We start from the raw sequence: 25,121 nt of genomic DNA on the forward strand, positions 1-25,121 counted from the left end.
TCTTTGTCATAACAATATTGCAGCAAACTTGTCACAAACTTGCCTCGTCATATTTGACGCAGCAATGAAAAATCAAAGAAGAATCAAACTTGCCACAAGTTTACATGCTATCTGGGGGGCGTTTCCTTATAAAGTTGATAAAGCTCGTTGTTGTATCGACTTCTGAAGATTCCGTTTTCCCTCACAGGTCCAAGTATTCTCCTAAGTACTTTCCTTTCGAATGTGTCGAGTTTGTTTTTGGATGTTTCTTTCATGACCCAGGCTTCACTGCCATAGCACGTTATTGGTCTAATTAAGGTTTTATAGATTCTCATCTTTGTATTTCGGTGGACACTTTTAGACCGAAACATATGGGAGAGGGTCACCATAGATAGATCCGCCAAACACATCAGTCGATTGATCTCTGAACTAGACTCGGAAAGGGCAAACTATTCAAACGCTGCAATTAAAGAAGCCAAAGAAATGGCAACAAATCTTGGCCTTGATCCTCATTTTAAAGTAGATCGAAAGAGAAGAAAAAAGCGCATGTTTGATGAGAATGCCGAAGATGAAGCACCTGAATTCCCAGAATAGTAGAAATTTCAACAGCAGCTATTAGAAATCGTCGATCGCATTCTTTGTGAACTCAGAGAAAGATTCAACTCTATTCAAAACGTAAATCATTTGTTTGGTTTTCTCAACGGAGCTAGCTTTGGAACAATGAGTGGGGATGACCTAAAGGCTAAAGCAATCGAATTAGCCTCCACATATAAAGAAGACTTGGACAAAGACGAATTGGCAACCGAAGTGGAAAGTTTCAAATACCATGGTTTGGATTTAGTGCCAAATATTAAAACAGCCAATTCGATTGATCTTCTGAAATTTTTGTGTGTGAACAAAATGGAGGATGTATATCCAAACATAATGACTGCCTTACGAATCTTCTTGACAATTCCGGTTTCAGTGGCTTCGAATGAAAGAAGTTTTAGCAAACTTAAAATAATAAAAAATTATTTACGGAATTTGACAGGGCAACAGAGGCTGACAAACCTAGGGATTATTTCCATTGAGCACCAGGTAGCCTCAAAACTATGCTTCAGTGAGATTGTCAGTACATTTGCTGCAAGAAAAGCCCGAAAAGTTGAATTCTAAGAGCAATTAAATGTTTAAATCAATATTTTAGTTAAATTTTTTATAATTTTATCTAATACTTGATCTACTTGTACATAATTTACTATCTTAAGTGTTTTAGTATAAATGATGTTGTTTTGAAGTAAACTATTTGTTTTTGAAAATACATATTCTATTATTTACCAAATATATTTAGGCCTATATACTTTGAACTTGAGGTTGAGTATTTTAAGATCAAGATAGTATTAATGTGGCGTGCCGATGGACACACCACACTTTTAAAGAGGAGTTATAAAGAATTAGTTTCAGTCCAATTGGTGGGGAGGGGGCGCCAAAATAGGTGTTTGCCCCGGGTGCTGAATAACCTAGTTACGTCCCTGCCAGAACTACGCCTAAGGATGCTTCTGTGTTAAGAGTTCTTTACTCTTCTTTATGGCTTGGAAGCGTGAACGCTAAAACAAGCGCATCTGAATAAGTTAGCCGGCTTTGAATTTTTATTATACCTATGCCAGATTTTTATTATATCTTATTATGCCAAGACAAATTCGAAGAAAGCGAAATATGTGAAGACGAAAAATGTCACGACTTAAGAACTTGAGGGAATGGTTTGAATGCAATAGTGCAGAACCATTTAGAGCAGCAGTCAACAGGGTGCGTATAGCTATGATGATTTCCAACCTTCGATAGAAGATAGAACTTGAAGATGATAAAGGGGTGTGGGAGATATGTATGAGGAATAGGATGTGAAAGCATGATTGCACCAAGGACCAAAGCTTTTATATGCAGGCACTTTATATGCTTAGTTCTTATTTATTCTCATTAGTGATGGATCAGATAACAGCGAAACTACAGAGCAACATTCCCTGGTATTGAAAGTGACTTAGAACAAAAACTGGAACTGTGGAGACAAGTTCTTTAGGAAAAAGGTTTAAAGTGAAAGTAGGATTGCATGAGCATGAGAGCATTTTCCAATTGCATAGTACTTAGTCCTTATATTTATTACACTTGAATGTATTTCTAAAGGATACATGAAGGTTGGTATTGGTAAGATATATAAAACTTATTGGACTAGTGAGTTTTTTTTTTCGAAAAAAGCATACCAATAATTGTATTTGTGATAGAGATTTTAAATCCTCTAAAAAAAGCGGTACCTACTGCTGGGAACGTCTAGATGCGTCAGAAAAAGTCCATTTCAATTTTAATTTTTTTGGTACCTATAGGTAGGTACTCAATGTATTTGTGAAGACTGAATTTTTCTTTATAGGGCTCGAACCATATGGCTTAAATCAGATACAGAAATCCTAATACTTATTTCTTTTATAATAGGTATCTATAATTATACAAATTACTTCTTGTTGTTATAGAGTAAAAATATTTTCACTACAAAGAGTCTACAATGGCCAGCTATATTATGGATTTAATATTACAGCAAGATCGTTGATGAACTGATGTAGGTACATGGATGGGTTCCAAGTTATTTTTCAATAACATCCTTTAACGTAACACTGAAATTCCATTTTGTACCTCAAATAAATTACAAATTAGATCATATACGTCAGTTACAGCTAAATAAAGAATTCAAATACATTTTCGAAGTTTCTTGGAATTTTGCCAGTTACTAATAGAAGTAACATGTACTGTTACTGATATATAGATTTTAGTTTATCTTAGGAATAACTTTCTTTTTGATTTTTTTTATTTCTAATTATTTTAGCAATAAAATAATCGGTATTGCTTATATTATAAACAGAATGAAAAAAAATGTTACAAAAAAAAACAAAATATATTTAACACTTGAAAATGGATCAATTATTCGTTAATTACGTCGGATTCAGATATTTAATTAAAATAATCATAAAAAATAATAATTTTTTTTAGATTTCTAGGATTAGATTTGTATATATTTAAAATGTTCCTTAAAACTGAAATGTAGATTATTCCAAATACAAACTGACGTAAAAGTAGTTGCCTAAAATGCAGGATAATAAAAATAGTGTCGGCTAAAAAAATACTCGTAGTAACAGTTTCTTGAATAATTAACATTGGCATTCCTGCACAGTAACATTTTTTACTTGTCACATCTGACAGATCTGACCGTGAACCATAACTTTTTCCGATGTTGTCCGGTATTATGTTAGATTTTATTGTTTTTATGAATGTTTTCGACTGAATTAAAATAGTTTTAATAATTTACTTAAGTGTAGCTGTGTTTGTAAAATAAATCTTCAACATTTACTTCGTAAGTATTACGCTTTATATCGCTATTTTATATGCTTCGGCTCAGATGATGAAGTAAACAACCTAGGACTTGAAATCGATTATATTCCGACATTAACTATCCTGCTTTGAAATTCACTGAATTGTATTAAATATCATTTAAATCTCGTAGTACATAAGTACGTATGAGATCTTATAAAATCGCGTAATCCAATATTGTTCCTCAAAGAAGACTGATTAATTAAGAGTTCTCATAGTCATTGTTAGTGGTATCAGGTTAGAAAATTCCAAATTGAATCTTAAATGTGGCCACTTCTTTAGCATAAGTGAAGTCAAAAAAGTGTGCCAAACCAAAATAGTTTATGATATTGATTTCTTAGGGTTAATTCTTTTGTCTTCCTTTTCAACATTTGATTCCAAATACAGTTAATACAAAGAAAATAAGTTATATATTTGCTGCAGTTTAAGAATTAGCATCTATTATTTTTATATTCATTTTAAATATATTATAGAGTATTAATTTAATAGTTTTTCTCCAAAAATACAAAGATATATGAGCTATAGGTGCTCCTGCAAATAGTGTAAGGTTACTAACTAATTTTTAATGTTGTATATAAATACTATGTTTTATAAATGTTTTTTATGCAACTATTAATTATATCTAGGTTTTTAAACCATAATTTAATGTTTTTATTCCACATATTGCTACTGTGTTGCATTTATTTTACATTGTATTTTGATAAATTAACAGGAAATACAAACAATGATATTACTCTCTCTGTACTTCCAGAAGATGCAGAAGTGCAGGCAATTTAAGCAATATGTCACTTTTCTTAATAGTGCTATTGGCCTGCACATTTACTGAAAGTAAAATTTCCAAATTCCTCCTTTTTACTCATAAATTGAGCTTCTTTTTCATCAATTGCATCACAATTCTGTACTGTTTTAACATAACAAACATGACACTTTTTAGTACAAAATTTAACAAGAATAACATTATAGTCTTGAAGATTCACAGAACTATTATTCCAAACTATTTCTTCCGTTTGATCCTCCTCATAGCTCAGAGATATTTCTAGGTAATCATCTGTATCTATGGAATTTGTACTTCCTGGGGCGTAGACTCAGAATCTTCACAAGCTTTCTTCTTATTAGATATAGTACGGATAACTGCAGTTGTTTTACCATACTTTCCTTTCTCTCTTCTCTCTAAAGACCTAATCTTTTTGCCTCTGCTTTCTCTGGTGTACTATGATAGCTGTAAAATACAACTCTCTTCCTTCCTCTTTGAGTTTCTTTGCATTGTGCAGCTTCAGAAAATAGTCAGATTTTTATTTATTTATTATTTATTGACGGACCGAAGTCCATTAGTACATGATACAATTAAAATGTCACACAAATTATAAAAAGAATTCATAATAAGAACTAGTGCTAGTAGGTACAAAATTGGTAAATACATAATAAACAACAACAAAAAATAAAGTTACTTGCTCTCATTTAACAATTGAGAGCTAGTCCTATAATATAAAGTAAAGTAAAAAATCTAAATATCTAAAACATTTTGCAATTGACAAATCAGTCTTGAAATTAGAACACTAAGTTAAATATAAATGTAATTGTGTGGAAAACGCAGTAAAGTCGTTCACAAAGAAATCAATATGCGGAGATAATGTATTTGCTAATTTAATAGTTTTACAGAGATAGGAACTTGAACCATAGTTTGTACGGTTAATGACCTCGTGGAAGGTGGTCACAGAACGGGTGGTCCTTGAAGGTACATGTAGACCAATTTTATTTAAGAGTGAGATACAGAATTTATGACCATGAATTAAGTTATATTCGCGGTGTGCAAGTACTTGGAAGGGATACGTGAAACGATCGTGCACGAATAGTGGAGAAATATTGCAACTTTCTTAAATAATTCATATTGTCAATTGAAATTGTCAAATTGACGTACATTTCATATCTATTGTCATTGAAGGAGAAAAATTGTATGTTGCTCCACAATATTGATATGATATGCAATTATTATATAAAGGTAAATTTAATTAATTGTATTTTGCTTGCAGTACTGCATTTTAATCACTAATTTTATTTACTACATACAATTGTTTACGTTTTCATCACATAACCTGAATCTCATTTTTTCTTCTTATTATTTTTTTGGGCTATGGCCTTGACAATTATCCATCAACCAGGACTAACGTAATTGGTCAATACAATTAAAAGTGCCAATAAAAGTGCAGAGCGTAGAAATAGGTGTCGCTTTGCGCAACTTGCACGGTCCCAATAAGAAGCAAAGATCTTTATGTTGACGACGACTCTGTAATGAGTCAAGTTGAATAGTTTGCAGTAAAGACTCATAACTTTGACCAGTGAGATGCATCTTATAAGCATAATAACGTAAGAATTTACGCTGAACTTGTTCGATTTTATTAATGTGACAATTATATTGAGGTGACCAAACACATGATGCATAATCTAAGTGTGGTCTAACCAAAGAACAATAAAGGAGTTTTAAAGAACAACCAGTCGTAAAGTCATAGCTACATCTTTTAACAAAGCCAAGCATCTTTAATGACTTAGAAACCATGCTATTAATGTGTAGGTTGAAATTCAAGTTAGTGTCAAGAATAACACCCAGATCTGTAACTGAGTCAACTAATTGTAACGTAGTGTCCCATATATAGTAAGAATTATTCTCAAAGTTTCTCAGTTGAGTAAAAGTTATAGCATGGCATTTGTTTGCATTTAAGTCCATACCATTAAGTGAGCACCATTCCACAAGACCATTAAGATCTGATTGCAAATTGTAGCAATCCAAATCAGAGGTAATTATGTGAAATAATTTAAGGTCATCAGCAAATAGAAGAAATTGAGCAAAATTGAAACTTTTATTTATGTCATTTATAAATAAAATAAAAAGGATAGGTCCTAAGTGGGAGCCTTGAGGTACCCCCGATTTAACTATAATTTACCCGATTTAACCCCCGATAATAACTATCGATGACCCTATCGAATGCCTTGGAAAAATCTGTATAAATCGCATCTACCTGTTGTTTGCTTTCCAATGCTTCATTTAAGAAGGAGGTATAATTTAACAAGTTCATTTCAGTTGATCTCCCCATTACAAAACCATACTGTTGTTCAATGATTACATTTTTTATAGTAGGCTTAATTTTGTCACATATTAAACTCTCGAACAGTTTAGGTATAGTATTAAGGATACTAATAGGTCTGTAGCTTTCAACCCTGCTTCTATCGCCATTCTTGAATATCGGTGATATAAAACTAGCTTTCCAAACGGGAGGGAATTCACTCGTTTGTAATGATTTTTGAAAAATAAAGAATAAGGGACGAGCAAGATTAAAACTACAGTATTTCAGTAACTTGGGTGGGATTCCATCAGGCCCTGGACCCTTATGTATGTTGAGCTGGGATAATTTGGTATATACCTCTGAAATAGATAAGTCACAACCAGTAATGTTGAAACTAGTGTTAGCCCTTGCACTATTTGGAATAGGACATTCATCCTCACTATACACTGCAGCAAAGTACTGAGCAAACATCTTGGCTATGGTAGGACCATCGGAACTGGTTTGGCCATTATGGTTTAAAGTGTTCGGAATGCTATTATTGTTCATTTTAGAATTTACGAACCTCCAGAAGCTTTTAATGTTACTGGGAAGTGTATGTTCAACGTTTGCTACAAATTGATTGTATGCTTGACCTGATAAGCACTTGCATATCAACCTTAATCTAGAAAATTCATCATAGTCTTGAGGTAACCTGGTCACTTTAAATTTCTTATGAACTTTCTTTTTAGCAATGATGCAGTTTCTTAACTCTCGGGTATACCATTTAGGAAAATTGCCAGTATAAAACTTTTTCATTGGTACATAAACATCGATAGCGCCATATAAGACATCATAAAGTATATTGACCATCTCATCTAAACTTTTGTCTCTGAAAATTTCATCCCAATATATTGTGTCTAAGTAATGCCTTCAGAAATGCCTTGAAAATTTGCTGATTAAAGTCGTAGAAAAAGCCTTCAGCTTTCATTTCATCAGTTAAAACATCTCTGCGGTTTAAATTAAAGCATAAAGGAGGGTGGAAACTATCGGGCTCAACCAATCCCTCATCAGCTTCTGCGACAATGCAATTTTCATCATGAACCAAAACTAGATCAAGTAATGAGTTTACATTATTATAGATGTTATTGCGTTGGAAAAGATTTTGATAGGAACATATATGATTCATAATATTTATAGCATCTTCTTCGATTAAAGAAATGCCTGGAGCAGGAATTGCCGTAGAACAAAAATTATCATGAGACCAAGAACAGTGTAGGTTGAAGTCCCCTGCAATACAGAAATGAGAGGTGGGAAATGTATTTGAAAGATTATCGATACTGTTATTGAAGGAGATATATTTTTCTAAAGCAGATTTAGGAGGAAAATAATGCGCACCCACAATAAGCGGACAATTAGTACTGCCTACAGCCACATATATTTGTTCTATACCTGGAAAAGATTCCAGCAGTCTACTAGGGATAGTTGAGCATACTGCAATTAGAACCCCCCCCCCTCTGCTCGCAGTACTAGTGAGGTGAGAACGGTCCTTCCTATATATTACATAATCAGTAAGATCAAGTTCTGAGTCAAATATTTGGTCATTTAACCAAGTTTCAGTAAATATAATTATATCATAACAAACTCCCTGTGAATTGTTTCTAATAATACGAAGTTTAGTGCGCAATCCACGACAATTTTGATAAAAGATAGAAAAAGGAGACTTATGAAGATGGTTAAAACTTAGTTTTTTTAGTAGATTTGTTCAGGAGTAACCATGATTTTCATTGGCATTGTAGCTTCTTGAGTGATGTTGGATTCTTCAGAAATTTATGGTTTTTCAAAAGATGTAGAAGGAACTTCTGAGGAAGACATTAGGTTTATTAGGAGGATTGATATAGCTACACCTTCTACCATTTCTGCCGCATGTTCCAGTCTGGCTCTTTAGTTTCTTGTCTAGCTCTGGATTCAGTCTGTTCAATATGACCTTGGACATTATTTTAGATGTGGCACTCAGCAGTGTTGCTCGCCATTTCTAGCATCTGCTTATATCGCCCTTTTTTGGTATCTTGATGATTACATCCTTGTTCCATTCTTTTGGTAGCTCCTCATTGGCCCATACCTTGTTAAAAAGTTTGTGTAACATTTCTACTGATTGGTTTGCATTGGCCTTTAGTAAATCTATCGGTAGGTTGTCACTTCCAGCGGCTTCGCCATTTTTTAGTGTTTTGTATTTCTTCTTTGGCAATTTCATCTGTGCTAACATTAAACTGCTGTATTTCATTTTCTTGGTCTATATCTGAGGTTGCCTCGTAATTGGAGTATACCTATTTCTTCAAAGTGTTCTTTCCATCTTTGTGTTATTTCATGTTCTACTTTAATTCCTTTTTTTTTTATTTGTTTACTATCTTTTAGTGTTTTCCCTGTCAAATTTCGTATGATGGTGTATTGTGTTCTCAGGTCGTTTTCTTGCTCAACTCGTTCTGAAATTTTTAGCATATCATTTACATAATTACTTTTATCTTTTGTGGCTTGCTTTTTAACTGCTACATTGTTGTCTTTGTATTTTCTTTCTAGCGTTTTTCCTTCTTTGGAAAATCGTTAGAAAGAAAAAAATTGACTATTAATGAAATAAATAAGAACTGTAGACAAAATGACAGGCAATTGGACTATAATGTCGTTACTGTATTGATGTACAGTAGAACCCCGCAAATCCAAATTAATTGGGGGGACAGCCTGTTCGGATTCCGAAAAGTTCGGATTATCTGAAAGTTATCATCATCATCATCAGTGACGTTACAGCTCTTTATGAGCCAAAGCCTTCTTCAGAACAATCCTCCATTCGCCCCTGTCTCGGCAACTCTTCTCTATGCTCTAATTCCAATAGATTTTAAATCAGTTTCTATGTTGTCTTGGTACCTAAGTCTCTGTCTTCCTCTTGCTCGTTGTCCTATCGGCCCTCTTCGATCAAAAACTTTTCTGACTATCGCATCTTCCTCTCGCCTGATTAGGGGCCATCCATTAATCACGTGATGTTTTTTTTTTGGCATTTTTTAACCCCTTCTCCCCCTTGGTGATACATGGTGAGGTTTAAAACTAACCCCCCCCCCTACTCCTATATCACGTGTATTTTTTAGTATCTACAAAAAATATATTTTTTAAATAATTGTAAAATGCACATCATCTAATTTTATTATAAAAAATTAAAGACCACAATAATAACGTTTAGAGGTAGACAGAAAGGTTGCAGGTTGTTTTTGACTGACATAAAATAATGAAAGAAATGCGAGAAACTTTTTGTACTAAATTAGTATTATATTACTAAATGTAGGTATTATACATAATACAGTGGAACCTCAATTATCCGTCTCTCCATTAACCGTCACCTCTGTTAACCGTCAGGGTACATACAGAAGTTGTATTGACTACATAAGCAAAACATTTTAATGTAAAATAATAAAAAAAAGTTCATGTGATTTGTGATGAGGACACAAACGGCTATCCATTGCTGACAGATAAAGATATTGTTGAAATGGCAACAAAGGCCACAGAAACAGATTCAGAAGCTGACATAGACTTGGAATTTGACTGTAGCTATGTTGATGAACAAATTGTAACTGACAAAGATTTGCGTAAATAATCTAGAGAAGCTGCATCGCATATGCAATAATTCATCGAGTGGTATTCTCAACAAAAAGAAGCCAATAAAGTAGATTGCATGATCTTATGCCGATTAAGAAATTCAGCTGTCGCAAAATGTGAAGCAACGTAAAACAAACACAGATTTCAGAATATTTTAAATTGATTCGTTTGTATGAACACAAATCCCTCTTATATTGTCAAACAAACCATACAAATGAAATTTGAGAGTTGTACTATGAATTTTTAATACATTTTTTAATGTTCTGTTAACCGTCTTTTCGATTATCCGTCATACCCTTGGTCCGGTGCCCTGACGGATAATCGAGGTTCTACTGTATGTAATTATCATGCAAATAAGTTAATGATATTATCATCCCCAGCAATTTTATTTCATATAATATTAAATAAAGAATTCAAAATGGCACGAATTAAAAGATATGTTTTGAATTTAAGTAATATTTAAGGTACACTTCAGTCCACAAGTCTTTACCCGTGCGTTATTAATACCTGGCGAGATAAAACACATATTTTTGGTAACTCAAATTTTAACCTGTGATAGGATAGGTAGCTACTTACTGTCACTTGCTATTGCGTTAAGTAAATTTCAATTTCCGTCTTTTTCATCGACTTATTTCGTATGCTTTAAATGATGAAACACGGGTAAAGACTCGTGGACTCAACTGTAGGTATGTACGCTATGCATATTTTATTTGTAAAGTAATTACATTTATTTTATCAATGTTATAAAAAATGTAAAATTTAACAATAACATAATACTGCAAATAAAACTATTGTAGCGTGATTAGTGTAATTACTTCTAATTACAATAAAACTAGCTGTTCGTAATTTATATACGACTTTATTTATATAAGTTACAGACGAATTTATCTTATACACTAAACTTATTCACAAAATATGCCCGTATTTATACCCAGTTGTTATTCTGGAACAATCGACTCCCATCTCGAGCTATCGGCTTGTTCCGCCTACGTGACGTACCTTCCAGAATTCTCCGGCGAGGCCTAGCACATCCGATTACGTCATTCTCGAGGTGTTTACTGTTATACGGGGATCGGCCAAGATTTCTCTTCCGCTACACTGCTCCCCTCTTAAGATCTGAGCGTCTCGATCAGCAACTCTAAATGAAGGCCCAGGATGGCGGAATCTACACGACTCTCCAGCTCTGCATACACCCTTCAAGAAGAAATAACAGTCTACTGTCTTTGAAGGGTACGACATCTTCGGGTTCATGCAACACACAGTGATTTGTACACCAGTTCCTCTGAAGACCACTTCAAGCATGCTTCTCACAATCTTCCAATCCAGATTTTCTACTGCATGGCCTATTTTTGGTAAAGCCAAATTTTTGATGTCATAATTACACACGATTTTCTTCAAATTAGTTAGAACACGCCATATGTTCTCGTAGCTTGGCGTGTCCGTATAAGACTTTCTGGTCACCATATACAGCAAAGATCGAGGACCATCTTCCAATCGCAGTACTCTTCCAATTTTAGGCTGCTGATTTCTTAACTCGTCCAGGCGGCCGAACTTTCTATTGAATACGGACGATATTCCTTTAGTCATCTCGAGGTCTTGGGCAACACAGTGGGCCAGAGAGACGTTTTCTGGAACACCAAACAGATCTTGCTGAACTTCTGTGGTCACGCCGAATCTAGCACTCTTTCTCGCTGCGTAATTTGACATAAATTGATTAAAACTTGGCTGTGCGACATCTTTCATCTCCTGTTGGAGGACTCGTGCTTCTTCTGTTTCATTTGAGCCAGCATATGGTGCAAGACGATTTATGTGAATAACTTTTGGTTTACCGTTTGGCAACTTCTTAATTCTATATATTACGTCATTTATTTTCTTCTTAACTTCATATGGACCTTCCCATTGTCTTTGCAGTTTAGGACATAAGCCTCGACGACGTTGCGGATTATAAAGCCAGACAAGATCACCTACTTCGAAGCTTTCATTCTTGCATCGAGAATCATATTGATCTTTCATTCTGTCACTGGCTATCTGGATGTGTTGTCGGGCAAGTTCATGAATGTTGTTCATTCGTAATTTCAGGCGGTCAACGTAGTCTTCGCCTGCAACATGTTCCTCGGAAGGTCCGCAGCCAAACTCTAGGTCGCAGGGCAACCGAACTTCACGACCCAACATCAGGCAGGTTGGTGTTTGACCTGTAGTTTCATTTACGGCCGAGCGGTAGGCCATCAGGAATAAATGAATGTGTTGGTCCCAATCTCGCTGATGTTCAGATACAACTTTGGACAAGTGTTTACCCATCGTTCGGTTCATCCTCTCGACCATCCCATCTGATTGAGGATGCAGGGGTGTTGTTCTGGTCTTATTGGCACCAATCAATTTACAAACGTTTTGGAAAAGAGCTGACTCAAAGTTTCGCCCTTGGTCGGAGTGGATCTCCAAGGGAACACCAAATCGGCTAAAGAATTCTTTAACAAGTACCTCTGCAACGGTAGCAGCTTCTTGATTTGGTAATGCATAGGCCTCAGTCCATTTTGTAAAATAATCCATGGCTACCAGGATGTATTTATTTCCAGCATCGGTTTCTGGAAATGGACCTGCAATGTCGATAGCTACTCTTTCCATAGGACTTCCAACATTGTACTGTCTCATGGGTGCTCTCCTTTTACCAACCGGACCATTACCGGATGCACACGGTTCACATTTTCGGCACCATCTTCTTACATCATCTTTACAGTTCACCCAATAGAACCGTTCTCGAACCTTTTGCAGAGTCTTCGTAATACCAAAGTGTCCACCTGATGTACCGTCATGCAACTGACGCAATACTTCTGACACTTTACTTTTAGGTACAATTAACTGAAGCTTAGATTCTGTACCATCATCGTTCTCAAAGGTTCTGTACAGAAGATCATCTTTTAGTACCAGGCAATTCCATTGGCTCCAGTAGGCCTTGACTTCTGGACTACATGCACTAATGTTCTGCCAACTAGGTCTCTCACCTTGCCGCATCCAATCCAATACTCTTTTTATACATGGATCATCTTCTTGGGCGTCTTGTAACTGTTGGGGCTGCCATTGCTCATTAATTACGGTGGTTCGTCTCACGGGGCAAAATCGTTCCTCTAATTTGGCACAGTGATTACAATTCGCACTGCATGGTCGTCTCGAAAGGGCATCAGCATTTGAGTGAACTCTTCCGGCCCTGTGTTCTATCTCGTAATCATATTCTTGTAATCGTTCTAACCATCTTGCCATCTGGCCCTCTGGATTACGGAATTGTATGAGCCATTTTAGAGCAGCGTGATCTGTTCGAAGAAGGAACTTTCTGCCGTACAAGTATTTATGGAAATGTTCGCAAGCCTTCACTACACCCAGCAGTTCTCTTCTGGTAACGCAATAGTTTCTTTCTGGTTTCGACAGGACTTTGCTGAAATAAGCGATGACTTTTTCCTGTCCATCCTGGATTTGTGAGAGAACAGCTCCTATGGCACTGTTGCTAGCATCGGTATCCAAAACAAATTTTCCTGCCTGTCCCGGGTAGCTTAATATCGGTGCACTGATCAGAGCCCTTTGTAGTTGTTCGAAAGCTTTTTGACACTCCTCACTCCATGTATATTCTTTGCCCTCCTCCGTCAACTTTGTTAGGGGCTTGGAGATATTGGCAAATCCTTTGACAAATCGTCGGTAATATGTACATAGGCCAAGGAAACTTCTAATTTCATGTTTATCTTTTGGTACTGGCCAATCTTTAATTGCATCAATCTTTTCAGGATCAGCTGTTACACCATTACTCGATACAATATGTCCTAAGTACTTAACTTCTCGTCGAAACATGTGACATTTCTTCGGACTTAACTTCAAGTTCGCTGCCCTCAATCGTTGAAAGACGTCTATTAGATTCTTGGCATGTTCATCAAAGGACCTTCCAACCACAATTACATCATCCAAGTAAACCAGGCATGTTTTCCATGTTAGACCTCTTAAAACTGCCTCCATTAATCTTTCAAATGTGGCAGGGGCATTACATAAACCAAACGGCATAGCCGTAAACTGCCAAAGCCCTGATCCTATCGAAAATGCGGTTTTCTCCCGATCGGCTGGCTCCATGTCTACTTGCCAATATCCACTTTTTAAATCGAGTGTGGAAAACCAACGAGAACCGGAGAGAGTATCCAATGTATCGTCTATTCTGGGCAAAGGATAACTATCTTTTTTTGTTACCGCATTGAGCTGGCGGTAGTCGATACAAAAACGCGTTGAACCATCTTTCTTCTTTACCAGAACTACTGGTGATGTCCATGGACTGTTCGATGGTTCAATTACCCCTTGTTTGTCCATATCCTTGATAATCTCTTCGGCTTCATCTCTTTTCGCAAATGGAAGTCGTCTAGGCCGTTGTCTGATTGGCTGAGCGTCTCCGGTATTTATTTTATGCGTTACTATGCTTGTTTTGCCCTTATCCTTCTTATCAATAGCAAAAACATCTTGATACTCTATCAGCATAGACCTTACTTTTTCCGTTCGTTCATAGTCAAGGTCTTGGCATCTTTCAATGATCATCTCGACAAGGTCTTTTGGATACTTTGACTTTGATGATTTCTCATTGGTATTCATAGAGCAAATTGAAGCCACGGGAACACACTGTCCGATCAAAGCTCCTCTACTTAACTTAATAGCAGTTTCCCTTAAATTCATAACTCTTACAGGGATGACATCTCGAACTTTTACTAAAGTTTTCGCCGTTAGGAACTCGACATTTTCTACATCTTCGACCATCCTTAAACTTCCCTCTCGGCAGTGTCCATCAAGCATGGTCATCAGAATTTTCTCACTATTACCGGGTATGGTTACGTCGCATGTAGTTAGTAAGCGGATGACATCTTCTTTGTCGTCGTGAAAGGGCAACTCTTCACCGTTGATCCTGAGAACTCCATTTTGAACATCCAATATTGCCCCCACTTTCCTTAGTACGTCCATCCCCAATATGAATTCGTCGGAGATCTCGGCAATTAATACTTGATGTTCAACTGTGGTCTGGCCAATGGATACTGACATATTAGCCTCGCCATATGTATTAATTAGCTCACCAGTCGCTGTTCTAAGCTTTACTGTTGCAGGTGATAATTTATTATGGTCTCGTACTACATCTGGACGTGCGATAGTTCTCGTTGCACCTGTATCCACCAAAAATGATCTACATCTATTACTGATACGACCTTCGATGTATAAGTTGTGGATTCCACCGGAGGACGTAAGGTTGACAGTTACTATGGGGGCTCTAGTTCTCGAGGTCGGCAGTTGCCCCTTGGTGTCGACCCGCTCTAGTTTTCCGACGGCTGTACGATCTTCTTACAATTACGACGAATGTGGCCTACGTCTCCACAATTCCAACATCTAGGCTCGCGTCTCTTTGGCATCTGATTACTTAATACTCTCCGTATCATTTCCTCCAGACGTTCATCGTTGTGTTCGTCACTTTCTTCAATGGTTCTTACTCTATGGCCTCGTGAAGTTTGACTAGCCGTTTCGTGTTCCAATGCAATAGCAAGTGCTTCATCTAAAACTTTCGGTCTTGCTAGTCGTAAAGCTTTCTGTAGTTCATTATCTTTCAGCCCATTGACGAAGGTATCTACTGCAATTTCTTCTAAAACGCTGTCTGGCACCTCTGGATAAGCCAACCGCACCACACGAGCCACATCTGCTTCAAATTCTTGCAGATTCTCACTTGCTCGTTGACTTCTACTTCGCAGTTGTGCTTTGTATACTTGTTGTAGATGGGCATCTCCATAGCGTTTTTCTAGACGAGTGAACAAGGTCTGGTAACAATTTTCTTGACCCTTGGGAATTGACCTTAATATATCTGCAGCATCACCTCGTAAAGCAGCAGTCAAGGAAACAGCCTTTTCTTGTTCGGTCCAATGATTGGCGGTCGCAATAGCTTCAAACTGTCTAAGATATATGGACCAAGAGGACTTTCCATCAAATGGTGGTAATTTGAATCTCATATTATGCGACGTTTCGTCTCTCGGTAGTTCATCTTTCACTAAAGGATCTAACGTTGCTGCATTAACTGATGGTTGTACTTTTGTATCGGTTATCCTGCTCTCTAGCTGTTTGATCTTTTCTTCTACGGTCTCTACACTTTTCTGCATCTTATCGAATGTTCTAGAAACTTCTTCAAATTTCTCATTGTTCTGTTTACAAACTTCTTCTAGTTTTTCGTTGTTTTGCCTACAGACCTCTTTAATTATTTGAGAAGTCTCATCGAATCTTTTAGCAACATTTTCGAATTTCTTGTCGCTTTTTCTACTAACTTCTTCAAGTTTCTCGTCGCTTCTTCTACTAACTTCTTCAAGTTTCTCGTCGCTTCTTCTAGAAGTTTCATCGATCTTTTGAGAAACACTTTCAAATTTCTCGTTGTTCTGTCTACTAACTTCTTCAAGTTTCTCGTCGCTTCTTCTAGAAGTTTCATCGATCGTTTCAGAAACAGTTTTTAATTTCGATAAGATTACTTGTTCTGCTGACTGGAAGTGGAACGTCTTTGGGTCTTCTCCGTTCTTCGTGAGGACATCCTCGAGTCGTGCTTGTAGGACTATCTTGAGCCCACTGCTGTCCAGATCCCGTTCCTCGAGCTGTTCACGGAGCTGTTTTACTGTAAGTTCTTGTAGCAACATCTTTGGTCGGCACACACGTACTTTCCAAAATGTCTTTTAACAGTCTTTCCGAATACCGAACAATCAACGCACTTTAACTATTCCCGACGAATAAAGTCCAAAAGTATTTTAAAGTCTTTCCGAATACCGAACAATTAACGCACTCCGGTTGTTCCCGACGAATAAAGTTCAAAAGTCTTTTAAAGTCTCTCTGTAATTCACTTATTTATATCGCACTAAGTTAACCGAACACCGACACCAACTGTAGCGTGATTAGTGTAATTACTTCTAATTACAATAAAACTAGCTGTTCGTAATTTATATACGACTAGGATAGGTAGCTACTTACTGTCACTTGCTATTGCGTTAAGTAAATTTCAATTTCCGTCTTTTTCATCGACTTATTTCGTATGCTTTAAATGATGAAACACGGGTAAAGACTCGTGGACTCAACTGTAGGTATGTACGCTATGCATATTTTATTTGTAAAGTAATTACATTTATTTTATCAATGTTATAAAAAATGTAAAATTTAACAATAACATAATACTGCAAATAAAACTATTGTAGCGTGATTAGTGTAATTACTTCTAATTACAATAAAACTAGCTGTTCGTAATTTATATACGACTTTATTTATATAAGTTACAGACGAATTTATCTTATACACTAAACTTATTCACAAAATATGCCCGTATTTATACCCAGTTGTTATTCTGGAACAATCGACTCCCATCTCGAGCTATCGGCTTGTTCCGCCTACGTGACGTACCTTCCAGAATTCTCCGGCGAGGCCTAGCACATCCGATTACGTCATTCTCGAGGTGTTTACTGTTATACGGGGATCGGCCAAGATTTCTCTTCCGCTACACTATTTAGGTGAATTCTTAGTATTAGAACAATGTCCATAAAAATATATAGTCACATACAAATTTTAACTTATCTTTTTAGTAAAAGAATAATAAAAGAGAATATTGGAAGACCTCTTTGCTTGGTTCTTTCGGCGGTAATCTAGTAAAAGATCATTGGCCCACTTCATAAATTCTTCCTTTGTATATTTTTGTTCCCGTTAACCCACAATTCATTAAATTCTTTTTGAGAGACACCAAGATTTTTTCCTTTCTTATACTCTGTAAATAGTTGTTAGAGACCGACCGAATGTGATTTTTTTGGCCGAAGCCGATGCCTAAGTTCGGCCTGAAGGATACCTTCGGCCGAAACCGAAGCCGAAGGTGACTAAATATTTGCATTTATAGTAGGGATAGTCGATGGTCGATGTTTTTCCAATAGGTTTGTTCGTAGTACGATCCAATCGATCAGCAACCGTTGCCAACCATCAGACGCATGCGCAGTGAACAGTTAGCGTTGCGCAGTTAACAGTTAGCGTTCGTAGACTACGAACGCGCATGCGTCTGATGGTTGGCAACGGTTGCTGATCGTTCTACGAACAAACCTTTATAGGTTATATTAATATTTAGGTAGTCAAAACACCAGTAATCTTGAATTTTAACAAATACAATAAAATTATTACAGTTTCTCAGAATTTTACTACGTGAGATATATTCAAATGAAGATCTTTAAGACATCTTGGCCTATTGTTAAAATTTGTATCCTACCTACTACCTGAAAGTTTGTAAAACGTTTTAGTTTATTAGGGTATAAAATAGGGTGTAAATATTATTCAAAGTATCAAAGGCTCGCCGAAGCATATTGTTTAGAGATTATTTATATAGTATAGTATACTCGGACCATTTTATTATTCCATCTTCGGCGAAACCTTCGGCTTCGTTTTGGCCGAAGCCGAATTTTGGCCGAAGGTTTAAATATTGGCCGAAGGTGGCCGAAGCCGATTAATCGGTCGGTCTCTAATAGTTGTTTATACAGATCACCTAGACATTGTGACGAAAAAAGTAGGAAGTTAAAAACAGTTTAAACGCATGTATTCAGAGACAAAACAACGATATAAAACTGACAGGATTTTGAGAATTTCCAATTCATCAGATAGTAGGTAAAACACATGTAAGACTAAAGGCTCATAAATAAAAAGTCGAAAACGGCGACAGAGTCCCGGTCAGTATTCCTATTTAGTGGAAACATATGCTACATTCACAACAAAACGATTTAAAATGGGTCGCTTCTTATCATAACATTCAAGATAATTTGGGTGGAACCAATTTGCTGGGTTGTGTATATTATGAAAGAGTAATGGATTTTTTTTAATATTAGTCACAGCAATGCCGCAACGGGTTGAGTATCGGGCATTTTCCGAAAAAAAAAATACACGTGATATATTACTGCACCCCCCTACCCCCTTGTGATGTTTCGTGATTTTTTATGGACCCCTCCCCCCTTTCGAGCATCACGTGATTAATGGACAGCCCCTTAATGGGTGGTAGTTTGTTGAGCTGGATCGGCAGCTATTTGTCTGATAGATCTGAAATAGTAAATGTCAAATGCTTTAAATCTAAGGAGATAAAAGTACCTTCTGGTGTGCCTCAAGGATCTCATTTGGGACCCTTGTTATTTAACATCTTTATAAATGACATCCAGAGTTGCTTTCAATATTCCGAATTTCTATGTTTTGCTGATGACCTAAAATGCTTCAAAACTGTCTCTTCTACCACTGATTGTATCAACTTGCAGTCAGATTTGTCCAGACTTGTGGACTGGTGTGAAAGAAATTGCATGGATTTAAACCCAAAAAAATGCCTCACTATGTATTTCTCTAAAAGGCGTATCCCCTTGGTTTTTCCCTATGCAATTTCTAACACCATCTTGATCAATATGTCAGCTACTAAGGATCTTGGAGTCTTATTTGACAATGCTCTATCCTTCAGATTTCATATCGCAGAGATTGTTTCTAGAGCCCTTAAAATGGTTGGCTTTGTCAAGAGATGTACAAGAGATTTCACAAATCTCTCAGCAATCCGCCTATTGTATTGTTCATTGGTCAGACCCCTATTGGAGTATGCTTCTTCAGTCTGGAATCCCCTCTATACATGCCATGTACACAAATTAGAACAAGTGCAAAGAAGATTTTTGCAGTATTTGGCCTTTAAGGCTGGTGTGGATCCCCCTGACAACTACCATTACAACTATGATTCACTTCACACGAGATTTTCTCTCCCTCCTCTTCAGATTCGCAGGCAATGTAGGGACTTACAGAATCTATACAAAATTTTTAATGGTATTGCTGATTGCCCAGATCTACTGTACTGTATTGGTTTGGCAGTGCCGTCAAGGAATACTAGATTTCACCTCATGTTTCAACAACCTTTATGTAGAACTAATGTAAAATTTAATAGTTTTAGTTCAAGGTCTGTAAGGACAGCCAGCCAATAACTTATCTCCGAACATTGATTTCAGTATAAGTCAAAGACGCTTTGTGTGCTTTATTAAGGATTTAGCGCTTGGGGAAGAACACTAATTTATAAATTTATAAGTATATTTATGGGTAGCTAGGTGATTTAGTGTTAAGTGTCCAAATAATATTTGTCAATTTATTACCTGTGATAATGTCTGTGTAATGTTACCATTTTGTGATTGTAATTACGTATATTTACATATTTTTATAATTTATTTTGAGGTTTAATGTATATTTTAGCTCTTAAATTATTCTGTAATAATGGGTAAGGCCCGTAAATAAATAAATAAATAAATAAATTACATGACCTATCCATCTAAGGCGTGCTACCTTAATGAATTGTTCAACGTCAGGTTCTCCAAAATTTCTATACAACTGAAGGTTGTAACGCCTGCGCCACAAACCTTGTTCTTTTATGCCACCGTATATTCGTCTTAAAATTTTTCGCTCAAAACGTTTGAGCAGTTCTTGGTCATTCTGAGTAAGTGACCAAGTTTCTGAGCCATATGTTAGCACTGGTCTTATTAGTGTTTTGTAGACAGTCAATTTAATTTTTTTAGGTATTGTTGAGGCCATCTGTCTTCTTAAGCCATAGTAGCACTTATTGGCGAGCACTATTCTTCTTTTAATTTCTTCATTGACATTGTTATCTTTAGTTAGCAGCGAGCCTAAGTATATGAAGGTGTGGACACCTTCGAGTTCTAGGTCGTCAATTATTATTCTTGTAGGTGTCGGGTTCCTTGACCTAGTGCAACACATATATTTGGTCTTCTGAACATTTATATTTAGCCCCATTCTCTGTGCAGATGCTCGTAACGACCGAAATGCTTCAGTCAGAGATTCTTTAGATCTACCTATGATGTCTATGTCATCTGCGTATCTGACAATTTGTACTGATTTGTTAAAGATAGTACCATTCGTATTAACGACGTTCTACACCTTCGTTGCGGGGTATGCCTCTCAGAGGAAAGGAGGGAAACTTATATGCAAGCGAAAGTTGGTAACAATGCATTTATGGCAGAATACTCAAATCATATGTTTCAGTATTGAATACTTTATAAAAATAAATTATAATAAATTACGGAAATTATGGAATAAATTACGAAATTAATTATAATAAATAAATTAAAAATAAATGGTACGGTAAACAATCCTCATTTTTTAATATGTTATTCCTTACAAAAAACCTTTAATTTAAGCACAAATAATTAAAAATCGTAAATTTGGGTCAAAAGTTATTAACTTTTTAAGAATTCCCATAAGAGCCCATGTTAAAACTTAACTTTGACCCTTAATAGTAATTAAACGGCACGGTAAAAATTTTTTTAAAAAATCAAGTCTTAGTTTTTTGAAGTAAACTATAACATACTAAAATTTCATGCAAATCCTTAATTCTTTGCCGAAGGTGTAGAACGTCGTTAATTTGGGACTCTCGAATTATTTTTTCTAATGCCAGGTTAAGAAAAGTTATCCCAAACTAATAATTCGAAGCTTTCGTTGTTGTTGATTTTGAGTTGCAAAACATTCACCAAAGAGTGTGGACAATATTTTTGGACTCAAGTTGACTGCAAGAGAACTGAAGTACCTAAGTTTCTATTTAACCTTTATATAAGCACTACGTATAAAGTATTTATTTATTTTTAAGAAATTTTAAATGTCAAAGTTCTATTAATCTTATATTGTTTAATTTTTTGGTTTTACTCTTTATAATAAACATGTTTTTAAGACCTAATTAACTCTGCCAAAGCCATTTTTCTGAAAAAAAAAGTTTTTGTCCTGAATTTTTAAATTTTTTTCACTTTCTGCTCGTTCGGATTTGCCGAAAGTTCGTATTAGCGGGGTTCGGATTTGCGGGGTTCTACTGTATTATAAACGAAAACTTGCATTATTAGAGAATTACAGAGAAATTGCGCTTCTAAGCACCTATTACTCCTAGATTATTATAAATATTTATAAACAATCAATTAGAAAAAAAAACACTTAGGAACTACCAGGTAATTAGAAAGGTGGCATTCATAAAAATAGACTGATGACAGATGAAAGTTTCCCAGCAAATTAACTTTTGAATATATTTTATGAATGAATACAAAATTTTCATTCGTTTCAAGGTGACTCATAAGCTGTCAGTCAAGCTAGAACCACTATTAAGTAAAGTAGTTTAATGAACAACGTAGAATGAAGTAAACACTTCTGTTGTATATAGGTATATTATAAATTTATTAAAAAATTTTAAAATTCATCCACAAGGGAGTGGTTGTACAAAACGTTTTCGGTCAAACTGACCATCCTCAGTGTAAACGTCCAGTGTACAAGTAATTGAAACTAGCCACTTGAATAGGTGTAAAACCTCAAAATAATTAATTATTTTGAGGTTTTACACCTATTCAAGTGGCTAGTTTCAATTACTTGTACACTGGACGTTTACACTGAGGATGGTCAGTTTGACCGAAAACGTTTTGTACAACCACTCCCTTGTGGATGAATTTTAAAATTTTTTAATAAATTTATAATATACCTATATACAACAGAAGTGTTTACTTCATTCTACGTTGTCTTAACAAAGGTATACAGCCAACTACAGGGTTTACCCTTTTAATGTTTTAGTTTAATGAAATTTGAATGACAAGAAGACTGTGCTTTTGCGATGTTGTGCCAGTCAATTGATGATAGTGATGAAATATCAGCTTTAAATAATCAGATCTTTATTCATATTGCAAAAATTTACTGAATTTAATTACTTTAGAAATTCAAAAATAAACTGAGTACCAAAAAGGGATTATATAAAAAGTATCAACTCAGATAGCACAGGTAATGACAACTTGGCTACGAACGGATCAATCACAAGGAAGCATCCTTGTAGGCCCCGCTCCCGCAGTAGACATCCATGTAAAACAGACTCACTTTATTTTCAAAAGCATTGATGTAAACCTCCTGGATGGCATCGCGCTAAACCTCCACCGCGACTTACCTGCTCTGTTCTCTTCCATTCACTACAATGTGTTTGTTTTACATGGCTATCGACCGCGACCTCCACCTCCACCGCGACCCACTTGTTCTGTTCTTACCCTAAACAGTGTCTTGAGCTGCAGCCAAACCATTATCTCAGGTTCGTCAACCAGGAAACACGTCTTCTTCCTATGCTTCTCCCACCCTCTATTTTTCCTTGAATTATTATTTCCAAACAAATGAAGAGGAAGATCACAAATAAGATGAAAAGGGCAAACTGGAGAGAAAAGATTCAGGACTGGAGAGAAAGGAAAAAGATAGACAAAGCAAAAAACCATTCACCTTTAATTACATTGTGAATTAGTGATTGACATATTCGTACATGTTGTTCATGTGCATGTAATTTGATTTTGAAAGATCAACAAATAAAGATGCTTGAAATTACTAATGCTTTATGTATGTCAGAAGCACGTTCTGGTTTTCTCTTGCACCAGGAATTGAACATGAAAAGGATTGCATTGAAGAAATATGGATTTACCTCTACATACCCGAAATATGAAACAGCAATGCAAACAGTTCTCCAACTACGATAAAAGTGGGTGCTATCGACTATAGGGTTTATGTTTTGGGATGCAAAAGGAATTGTGCTGAATAAGGGCAATGGTTCTGTGATAGCTGCATACATTAGTGACAGTTTTTTATGAATAGGAATACAGCTTGATTCGCACCACTTATCAGGCCGTTCACCTGTGATCCATATTATATTGCACATATCCAGTATTACATCTATGCCAATCTCCCCACCTGTCACTGAGTTTTTTTTGTTTGAGACTTGCTGCCATACTGTCACCATGTGAACAAGTCAAACCATTGCTCAGATGTTACCTGGGGCGTATTAATGAAATATTTTAAATATCCATGCTTAAGATAGCATTTTTAACCGATGTTTCCTTGACGGATTACTTGTAAAGGGCTTTGACCCACATATTTTTGTAAAACTATATATTGGTGGTTAGCATGTAAACTTCACGTAAGCACTGATGATGATTGGTCAACCAATCGAAAACTAGTTCTGGTTGTGATGTAGCCCTTTTTAGGGATTTTAAATATATACCTTTTATAAAGGATTTTATTGTTTTTTTTGTATTACAGGTATTTAAGATTTCCATTTCTTTATCCATCTTTCTCAGAACCTCTTTGTTTGTGAAGTGTTCTGTCCACGATATTTTTAGAATTCTTCTGTACACCCACAGCTCGAACGATTCTAGTTTTTCATTGATGACACATTCAAGGTCCAAGCTTCCATTCCATAAATCAAAGTCGAGAAAACGTAGCACCTATGTGAATGTTGATAGGAACAAGATAAACAGAACTGTAATTTAGTCCAGACAAATTAATATATTTTTGTACCAACAAAAATGAGATTTTTCAACCAAATAATGTTTCACATCATCATCATCATAATCATACATCTCCAAGTGGAGCAAAGGGCACCTTGCGGTGTTTCAAGTAGCATGAGGAATGATGGTGAGGTTGCTAGTCCCACGCATCATCTGTTGAGTTCCGTCCAATTTTGTTTACTAGTTTTCTCCATTCTCTTCTGTTTTTTGCTATCTTTTTTGTATCGTTCCATGTTAAATTATTTTCTTTGAGTTCTTTCTCTATTGTTCTTTTCCACGTATAAGATGGTCTACCCATTCTTCTTTTGCCTTGAGCATTGTAATGTAGAGCTTATCTAGCAATATTTGTTGCTGGTTTTCGTAAGGTGTGTCCTATCCACTTCCATTTCCGTTTTTTTATTGTATGTTCTATCCTTTCTTCATTTGTTATTCTCCACAATTCGTCATTAGTAATTTTGTTTGGTCAAAATATTCTCAGTATAATACGTAGGCACCTGTTAATGAAGGATTGTATTTTCTGAAAGAATTTTTTATGGTGTTTCCATGTTTCTGCTCCATATAACAGGACAGACTTTACATTAGTTTCAAATAATCGTAGCTTTGTTCTTCTGCTGATGTTTGTCGAGGCCCATATCTTGCGAGTTGAAAGCGTTTTGTGCGAAGCTTATTCTTTGTGTTATGTCCTTTTCTGTGCCTCCTGTTGTGTTTAGCAGAC

General features: G+C 35.9%; 1 protein-coding gene across 3 annotated transcripts in view; it reads left to right on the forward strand.

The window, feature by feature from the left end:
- Window positions 1-3,170: 3,170 nt before the first annotated feature.
- The window catches only part of LOC114332949 (stress-activated protein kinase JNK), a 121,311-nt gene continuing 99,360 nt past the window's right edge, over window positions 3,171-25,121 (forward strand). For all 3 annotated transcript variants that reach the window (XM_028282755.2, XM_050656319.1, XM_028282754.2), the window contains exon 1: window positions 3,171-3,349. The gene's annotated coding sequence lies outside the window, so the exon portion shown is untranslated. The remainder of the gene's footprint in view (window positions 3,350-25,121) is intronic.

This window comes from Diabrotica virgifera, chromosome 7, assembly GCF_917563875.1.
Source record: "Diabrotica virgifera virgifera chromosome 7, PGI_DIABVI_V3a".
NCBI lineage: Eukaryota > Metazoa > Arthropoda > Insecta > Coleoptera > Chrysomelidae > Diabrotica > Diabrotica virgifera.